Source organism: Phragmites australis, chromosome 24 (assembly GCF_958298935.1).
Source record: "Phragmites australis chromosome 24, lpPhrAust1.1, whole genome shotgun sequence".
Lineage (NCBI taxonomy): Eukaryota > Viridiplantae > Streptophyta > Magnoliopsida > Poales > Poaceae > Phragmites > Phragmites australis.
This window is the reverse complement of record NC_084944.1, coordinates 7,938,549-7,948,513: the sequence shown is the minus strand read 5'-3', so window position 1 is coordinate 7,948,513 and position 9,965 is coordinate 7,938,549. Positions and strand designations below refer to the sequence as shown.

Sequence of the window (9,965 nt, the reverse complement as noted above, 5' to 3'; positions counted from 1 at the left end):
TGTCAGAAGTGGGATTTGAACCCACGCCCTCGTTAGAGGACCAGAACTTGAGTCTGGCGCCTTAGACCACTCGGCCATCCTGACCTTGTTGCTTACTGTGACGTTATTATATATATACTTTGTGTCTTTCCGTGCAGGTTTCCGTTTCAGTTCTGCCTCTCTTTAAACCAAATTTGCGTGGTCTTTCATCTGGATCTGATCTGTATCACGAATCATGCTCACCTGGAGGAGTAAACAATTGTTGCTTTCGCTGGATGGTAGGTAGCAGGCCGAATGATCTGGACGTGCTGGTCTTGGTGCCAAACTGGTGATTATAGTTTGGTACCAGCATAGATCATACCTCGATCGATCCTGCATTGGCAACTATACCGAATTTGTTGCTGTTTAAGACGGAAGCTTAGGTATAGGTGGGCACTATCCGCACCTCGGTGATGCTCCAGTTGCCATCCTTGATTCGTGCCATCTAAACAGTTATGAATATTTTTGTCTATACCATAAGATGATAGGAGAGTTTTGTTTCTTAAGAGTTGAGCTGTTTTCTGTGAAATTTGAAATATCAAAGAAAGGAAGAAGAACAATGCACCAAAATGCAGGTGCTGCACCAAACGCTCGTGGTTGCTTCTTGTTGTAAGTGAATGCAACGAAAACACCCGGAAATAACAAATAATGAGAAAATTCAACGGTTTCGATTGGTCCCGACCATTTTAATGCTGGAGTTAGTTCCTTCTCTCCCCTCTCAACATGGACATTGATGTTCTGGGATGTTAAATTAGTACGTCCACTTTAAAATGTTTATATTTGTCGTCAAATGCACTTTGATACCTTTATAATTTTTTCTGTGTCTACGTCCTAAACGATAAATGAAACAGATTGGAGGAAAGAATATAAAACAAGGGAGATGTTTGTGAAATATAAGAAGTGCAACCATTTCACATACTAATCTAGCTATTAATTTTCTTATCTATTTTATAATTTTTTATTACATCTCTAATACGAAACATAAATGAACGACGAACCGCACGGCCTAATAGAATTTTCCCTTTCCACAGTTTATGCATCTACAAATGCACCATGTTCAGCATGGACCAAAAGGTTGGTGACAGTAAAGAAAGTGCCTGCTGTTAGGCTGCTGAACACACACGCTGCCTAGTCAATTTTTTCCACAAAACAAAGAGCAGGACAGAGCGGCTGCCTGCCCGTCAAAGGGCTTCTAGAAGGCCCACCAACCAACACACCCTCTAGCATCTCGTGTCGTGTCCCATATAAAAGTGGTGAAATGGAGCATTTGTATTTGTGCTCGCTATAATGCAACCTTTTTATATTTGGACTTTAAACTTTTCAGTAAAAGAAACTCCGCACAAAAATCATTCTGAGGGGAATATGTTCCGCGATGATGATATGATCCTTTTTGTTTACATTTCAAGAATTCCAGACGAAACAATCCAATGCAAAGTTTTATTTATCTATTGAATAAGGGAAAAAATGCAACCCAAAAGTCAGTCTAATTTTGAGATTTCCTCAGAAATTGTTTTGTTACAACAGGAGACCCACAAATTTGGTTCGGTATGAACTGCACTGCATGCACGTGTTTTGTTTTCTGGCCCATTTTCCGCCGACTAAATGTGGAGCTCGCCATGACAGCCTGATCGGGCTTGGTCCGACATGGAGTTGGTTAAGTCGCACCTCCTTTAGAGCTTGATGCGCTCGATCGCTCTGTTCGTCGATCCCGTCTCCGTCCATCGAGTGCGAGAGGTGAACTGCAGGAGGAAGTGAAGGGACGACATCGGTGGCATCGGCTCCAATGGAGGTTCTCGGTGGGAAGTGACTTAAGGCTCAAACTGGGTAATCTGTTATTGTTGCTCAGTTCCTTGCTACTTGGGTCTGGTAGGGTTAATTAAATATGATGACTTAACTTGTATTAGGTATATATTCAAGTACAATTGCAAGTGATTGTCACATGAACCAAAAAAATATGGATATGGTTAATCGAATGATGACATAACTTGTTCTAGGTATATGTTCATGTATATGAGTAGCAAAATTGCAAGTGACGGTCACATGACATATAGAGACGGCAAAGACGGATGGATGGATGGGCGGAGATAGGCTTCCTCTTGTCGTTTGCCTCTCGCACTTGACGGATGGAGATGGGCTCGACGAACCGAGCGACCGAGCGCATCGAGCTCGAAAGGAGGTACGACTTAATTAGCTCCATGCTGGACTGAACCCGGCTGAGCTATCATGGCCAACCCCATATCCACGTCGGCGGAAATGGGCTAGAGAAGCAAAACACATGCGCACAGGGGGTGCAGTTCAGATCCGGCCAAATTTGTGAGTGACCCTTTGCAACAAAACAACTTGAGCGGAATCTCCAAACCAGACTGACTTTTGAGGTTGCATTTTTCCTATTGAATAACATACAACATAGAAGAATTGGGAAAAAGAACATAATGGGTTTTTAGGAAGAATTGGCAAAAAGCTCAATGTTTTTGAGATTTGGAGCCCAATTTCCAGATGATCTAAAAAAATTGGATAGTCTGGCCAAAGATTCTTCGTAAAAACCCGCCTTCCGAATGTTGTGGGTTACTTGCACGAGTATTACTCTTCTATCTTGGCTTGCACGAGTTAGAATAGCAATTCTTTTTCTTTAAAATAAAATTTTCCCTAAAATGCTCATGAAAAATTGTAGGTTTCACTAGGCTATATTTTCATTTCTTCCATGTAGGTGCTGATTTTTTTACTCTTAATCAGGTTTGCATTCCAAACATTGTGTTCGTACGTGACCTGGGACATATTTGGTTGCCCGCACTAGAGGCATCCTGGTTCTTTTTTTGCGTATATTCTTGTAGAGAATGTCGTTTAGTTGTCTGCATACGATGTTCCTCCCTGTATCTATGGATGTAATTATACAGTTAGAGCCTGGTCCAGTGAATACGTTCAGATCAAGCTTCTCTATAGAGTCTGATCCGATTGATACATTGCATATGCTACAGTATTATAACAGTCCTACTCGTTAGTCTCAAGTATAGGGTTACTACATCCACTTATATATGCAACTAAACATATTTACATATGTCGAAGATTAGTTCCTGACAATACGTCAATAATTGATTATGGTCCTTCGAGATCAGGGATTAAACACGAATCAAGACACGTGGTTTAGATAGGTTCGAGCCCCTAATTGGAGTAATACCCTGCGTCTTGTATGGATGATGTGTATGTATTCTTTCAAGTACAAACAAGTAAGAGATTGGATCTAAGTTAAACTAATAATGATGTTGCTGAGTATCTCCTATGGTCTTAGTGCTTGTATTGAGTTGAAGATGCATAAGTTTTCTCCCTTCTCAGGGGTTTGGGTCCCAGCTTTATATAGGACTGATGTGCCACCTTCTATCTAGCCGCAGTCGATAGGGAGTCCTTCATGTTGTTTACCACGACAAAGCAGATAAATACGATTTGGATACTAGTCCTTCTTGAGTTAGTCAACCAATCAAGACCTTCCTAGTATATATCTTCTAGATTTCCAGTGTATCGGATACCGCAGATTCTGTTCCATAGTATTCAGAGTTTTTATACATGCGTATGATATACCCTGTCCATATATAATATACTCCTTATGCGTATATACCCCATAGTTAGATATTCGATAGTAGCCCCTTAATTATACTCAGGAGGAAAGGTTTCTACAAGTGCTCACTCGAGTACTGCCAAGTCTAAGCCTGATCGAGTAAGGTGGATCAAGCTTGCAGTCAAAAGAATCAAGCAGAAATAGATCATGTTCTGGGTATCGAGTGAAAACGCAATTGGTTCGAGTGCCCCACTGTTAACCACACTCAAAAGTCCAAAAAGGACTAAAATTTGACTAATAGACACCTAACTCTGAGTAGATTTAAAAAATCTTCAAAATTTGAAACCGTTGGGCATATGAGTATTTAATACGTGCAGATGGGTATGCAGAGATTCGCACAACACCATCACTTCGCTCTTCACACAGATTGAGGCACCATAGAGACGGGGGTGGTTACCAAAAAGATGATAAATTTTGGGCTATTTATCTGTACAAACCTGGACTATAGAAATTCTTCCTCGCTCTTGCCTTCAACCTTCTCGCACAAGCTTCCATCTTTCTCCGCCCAAACACGCGTCGCTGCCGGAAGACTTGGACTTATGGATTTTGGCTCCCTGCGAAGATCTCCACTCCTTCTTCGTTGGAGAAGCAGCCCAATGCAAAGACCGTCGGTCCCACCCCCGAGCAGATAGACGAGATGAAGCATCTGATTGAAGTTTTTATGATTTTGTGGATGCAAGAATCAAGCTAAAGGAGCATGAAGTTGAAGGGATAGTGCCTCATCATGATCTGGTCGACTGGAGGTTGGATCTTCCAATCTTTTTAGAAAACTAGTTCACTGCGCGTCTGCATCGGGTGAGGAATTCCCATCTTGCCAATCACACAATTACAATTTTATTGAATTGGAAATCAAATATTCGACTAGGAGATCATGATTTTTGAATCCTTCTTTCGATGTGGATTCAACGTTCTCCTTTCTAAGTTTCTTCTCAATGTAGTTGATTGTTACCAAATCGAGCTCCACCACTTAAATCCAAACTCCATCGCTATGTTTAGTGTCTTTGTTCATATGTGTAAAGCCTTCCTAGGCATCGAGTCGAGTCTGAATTGTTCCAGTACTTTTATCATCTAAAGAGGAACAAGGAGAATAAGTGTGTTGGAGGTTGTGGTTTCCAGCTACGATCTAGAATGAAAAACTCCTATATCCTAGTTGCTTTAATCTCCTCATGGCAAAAGGATTGAAAAAACACTGGTTTTATATCTCCAACCCTGACCCAGCCCACTCCCTCTTAGTCTATAGAGGCATCTTTCCCCTGCAAAATCCATCCTGAACGAAGAAGCACCGCGAATCCAACCACACCACCTACTACATCACGACGATTGGTGAACCTAGGCAAAGTGGCTTATCCGGATGGCACATAGCCAAAGACTTCATTAGTCGAAGGCTAAGCCCCTTGAAAGCGTGGGATCACTTTGCTTGGGAATATGCTGGAGACAGCGATAGCTCCAAGGACGCGATCAAAGGTAAGATTTATATAGTAATTTGCTATTTTTGTTATCACAGTCAAGCTCTTTCGAGTGACTTTTTCTTTTTACAGCTTTATCTCCTCCAGATATTGCTACTCGATTGAGCAAACTCTTCTCTAAAAAAGCACAAGAATGCTCTATGCAGCCCTACTCCCTCACGAATCTTCGACTATAGGTGGGGATTTCTCAAGTAAGAGAGCAATGTTGATTACTAATTATTCAACCTGATTTGACTTTTTGATTCCAGGTCCCAGTCTTTCATCAAGAGCACATCCTTACAACAGAGATCATTGACCTTGATGACACTTCCTCTTCTGGAACCAATGACAAGGGGAAACACCAGTTGATCGAGGGGCCGAAGGGTCTCTTCGATCCAAGAGATCTTCTTCCCTATATGATCCAATACCCCTCAAGCACTTGTGGAAAAGAAACCAATTGGTACTAATATCGAGTCATCAGGTGATTATTTAGTCATTGCTCTAGCTATCGAGCACATACTAACACTTGGTCTCTATGAGTGACCTTTCTATAGGAGAAAGCCAGAGCCACTCCTTTGTTCCCTATGGTGTTTTGATCTACCACCATTAGGTCGTCAAGTGGGGTTCTGACTCCTCGAGCCATGAACATGAATCTATCTGTTTGGTTGCTCTGGCTATTGACCGAGTTGTCATTGCCACTCTCCTGATCCTCATCCTTGCTATCAGTGTCTATGTACTAGAGAATGTTAGGCTCCTTAGGATCCCAGTCAAGATGTCCCACCTCACGGTATGTGTTCAATGGGATGGACTCGAGAATACCAGTGTGGATCAGTGTGGATCAATCCACCTTGATTCTCCTAATAGAAAACCATAGCTCCGAAGAGGATCTCAAATCCTACAGGAGGCAATGAGTAGATGGCTTCCGTTGACTCGAAGTGGTTGTAGAAACCGTTGTCAGAGAAACCAGCGCAGATGTGAACTCGAGACATGATCAATCCTGAAAAGCAAAAGTAGACCCCTATCTGGCGCGCCAATTGTCGAAGATTAGTTCATGACAATACGTCTGTAATTGGCTGGGGTAACTTTGAGATCAGGGATTGAACACAAATTGAGACATGTAATTTAGACAGACTTGGGCCCCCGGTTAGAGTAATACCCTACGTCATGTATGGATGGTGATATGTATGTATTCTCTCGAGTACAAGCAATGTGTTTATACCTATTACAGGAGCAGATGTATAAGTTTCTCCCTCCCTGGGGGTCTGGATCCCCGTTTTATATAGAGCTGATATGTCATCTCCTATCCAATCGTAGTCGATAGGGAGTCCTTCATCTTGTATACCACGACAAAGCAGATAAATTCGATTTAGATACTAGTCGTTCTCAAGTTGAGCAACCAATCAAGACCTTTCTAGTGTACGTCTTTTAGATTTTTGGGTGTATCAAGTACCGCAGATTTGGTTATATAGTATCCGGAGTTGTTATATATACGCACGGTATACCCTATCTATATACAGTGTACTCCTTATACGTATATAACTATAGTTAAATATTCGATAAAATATTCATTGCATCCGCATATGTAGGATCATTACATCCGCTCATATAGACAATCAAATACTCTTCGTTTAGAGTTATTGTTTCCACTTAGTCTACTACTTATCAGAATATATACTGCATCTGTAAAAAAATCCATACCAGCAACAATCACACCCTTCAAGTGCAAGTCATTCGTCGCATATGAACCGCAGTTCTTAAATAAAAAAAGAGTGCAGTTCTTCGATGCCTGCATGACAGTACATGTCATGCCATCTGATCACATGCACAGGGAAAATATGGAGGCCGTTGAGCTCCCGATCCAACGGCTCAGAACATGTGCAGTTGCCCCAGTCGTAGTACGTAGTGCATCGTGTCATATCAATGTACGGTGCACAAAATTCTTAAGTTTATTTTGTTTAAAAAAATCAACTTTATAAATTTTTATCAATAATTATTCAAATTATATATTTAATATATAAAAATTGTTTCAATAGATTTATATTTCAAAATATTTTTAATATGATATTAATTTTATAACAAGTGGCAATATATTATAAGAAAAATTAACAATTAAATTTATTTTTAATAAATTTTTCAAAACAAAATACATCTTCCATTCTTGAACAGAAAAGTACTGTATAAATGCTCGCCGTTTGTGGTTTATTCATTGGAGGGTAACAAAAACTGTGCAATTTAATTTGTGCTTAGGTTTCTAATTGGAATATCTGTACCAATATATGTGGTAACTGAAATTTATTTTTGAGACGTGCCGTAATCGAAATTCCAAACACACAAATTTACACAAACACACAATTTCATTTTCGTACAACTCTCACAGTTATACATGGAACTTTATTTGTACACTAGGGTGCTGGATTAACACATAATATATAGTATACCTGCTCGTTAATCGCCTGATGGTTACACATGAAAACATCTCCAATAACCTTTAGACTTCACATCCTCCCAATATCAAATTTTGTTGCGTAAAACGTAGACAAGTTTAAGTTCGCATGTCGGTTAAAAAAAGTTTAAGTTCAGATGGCACAAATAAAAAACAGAAAACCTACATGCCGACGGCCTCAAGTACGGTACGTGTTCTCTCCCCGTGGTTGCTTACTTGCCTTGAAGATTTGCAAATGTCTCCAAATTTCGCTACTTGACACACAACCACATCACCATGCATGCTTAACTAGTCTTCGATGACCTTGGCTAAAAACATTGATGGTTTCATAATTGAAGACTTTTCAAACATTTAAGAGGGCTTTTAGTGTGCTGAATAATGAAAAATGCTTGATGTATAATTACAAATTGCTCAACAGTACATATAGCATTCTGAACCATGTCGAATTTCTACCTGATTGAAATGCAAGAAAATGGTAAGTTATTAAACTGCATAAAAATGCTTCTAATATTACAGAAAGTGCTTCTAATAAGTCAAAAAAGTGCATAAAAGGCTTCTAATAAATACGGAAAGTGATTCTAATAAGTAAAAAAAATGCTTGTATGTACAAGAATTGGATATGAGCCTACTTCATACTAGTATTTGCTCAAAACACTTTTCTATATTTACAACTTCTATATACTTGCTTTGATGATGAAGTATGAGATTCCTACTGTTAATCTACTTCTAGTTTAGCACCTGGTTAAAAAAGCAAAAAAAAAGTAATAATAACTCCATGATGCCAGTTCCCAAAGAAAAAACCCCTAAAATGCCTTAAACTGAGATGAAAACTAGGTACATAAAAGTTGCTTAAACTTTGAGCCAAAATGCCTACCTTATATACATGCACTTACCAAAAAATAATTTACTCACAAAATGCCTATTATAAAATTGCTTTCAATTTTCATAAAAATACGTGTCTTATATACATAAAATGCCTAAACAGTGCCCAAGGTCCAAAACCATATTCTATTCTCAGTTTATGAAAAGCCAATAAAATTTAAAATTTAGAAACACAGAACCAAAAAATAGTTTACGTTCCCTAATATCTTGATTTTAATAGCCTTGAAGCATCCCAGCCCCATTCCCTATAACAAGTTTGATGAAAACAGTATATAAAATTTCAGAATTCAGAACTGACAGAAAAAAAGAAGTTGGCCTGTTCAAAAATACTTTGCTCTTTAGCAACTGAAGGATTTTCGATTGCAACTATATATCTGCAACCAACACTCTAGTTCCAAATAATCTAGACCATGCAAAATCTGCAATCAAAACTCTAGTTTTAAATACTCTGCACCGTGCAAATTTGTACAACTTACAAAGCAAATCATGATGAATTTGCGTCATTGGGCATATTCATCATGGGACATACTATACAGCTACCATTCTACCTCAGGCCAAGCTGGCAAAAGAACCACATCCTTTGAACTGAATGACTCGGTCACTAGCTCACAGAATAATCAATCACAAGAACCAGCACGCACTGAGTGACTACTCTATGCAAGTTCACTTCCACGTATGCGGTTACTGAAGAATTAGTACATGTTTGTGAACTGTGACTATGTTTACCTGCAGGCCCGCAGCAAGATCAGGAATGGCTCCATCAAGAACACCTCAGCAAGGTTACTCACGATTGGTCCCCTCTTCTTCAAAAGTGGACTAGAAAGTTTAATTGAGTAGGAAATCAAATCAGCAATGGATGTGTGGATTGCTAAGAAATTGCTGATGGGAACGAGTGAGGAGGAAGACAAAGGGATCAATCAAATTTATTACTCTTGCCTCGAAGAGGCTGAGGCCCAAGAGTTGCCATGTTCGGCAAAAGAGTTGTGTGGCGATGACGAGCCTCTAGGAGCGCGTAAAGCCGAGGCGGGTGGCAAGGGCACGACTGGCGACCCAGGCAGCGAGGAAAAGGAGCCACGCGAGCGTGGCAGCGCGGCGGTCGAAGACGAAGGCGAGGGCAAGGGCAACCGCGCGGGCCGAGCAAGGAGGGAGCGACAGGGGCATGTTCGGAGGATGTTGGTGATGCGACCAGAAGAAGGTGACATGCACATGTTGCTGCCGCTTCTCGGCCTCCATGGACGCCTCGCCATACGGCGAGATCTAGCTGCGTAGGGGATTGAAGCTGAGGAGCTCATTTTACGTGAAGATTAGGGTAATTCAGGTGAGGGTGGGGTGCTCCATATTTCTCACTGCATTTGACAGTGGGTATACATAAGTGAAGTAGTTTCAAATCGCTGTGAACTGTAGGATAGTAGATCAATAAATTAATATTATGCTACAATGTACTATAAACAGTAAAATCAGGGGGGGAATCTAACGAAATCAGCAATTTTATTTGAAACTCGCACTTTACAGTGAAGTCAGGATTTCGACACCATTTTGTATGGACCTAGCCCATCCAACCCACGGT

The 9,965-nt window shown here is 40.3% G+C and overlaps 1 non-coding gene across 1 annotated transcript; it reads right to left on the bottom strand.

Annotated features, from left to right (window-relative positions):
- On the bottom strand, positions 1 to 84 carry TRNAL-CAA (transfer RNA leucine (anticodon CAA)). The gene has a single exon. It is a non-coding gene; the product is annotated as a tRNA-Leu (tRNA).
- Between the last annotated feature and the right edge of the window lie 9,881 nt (positions 85 to 9,965).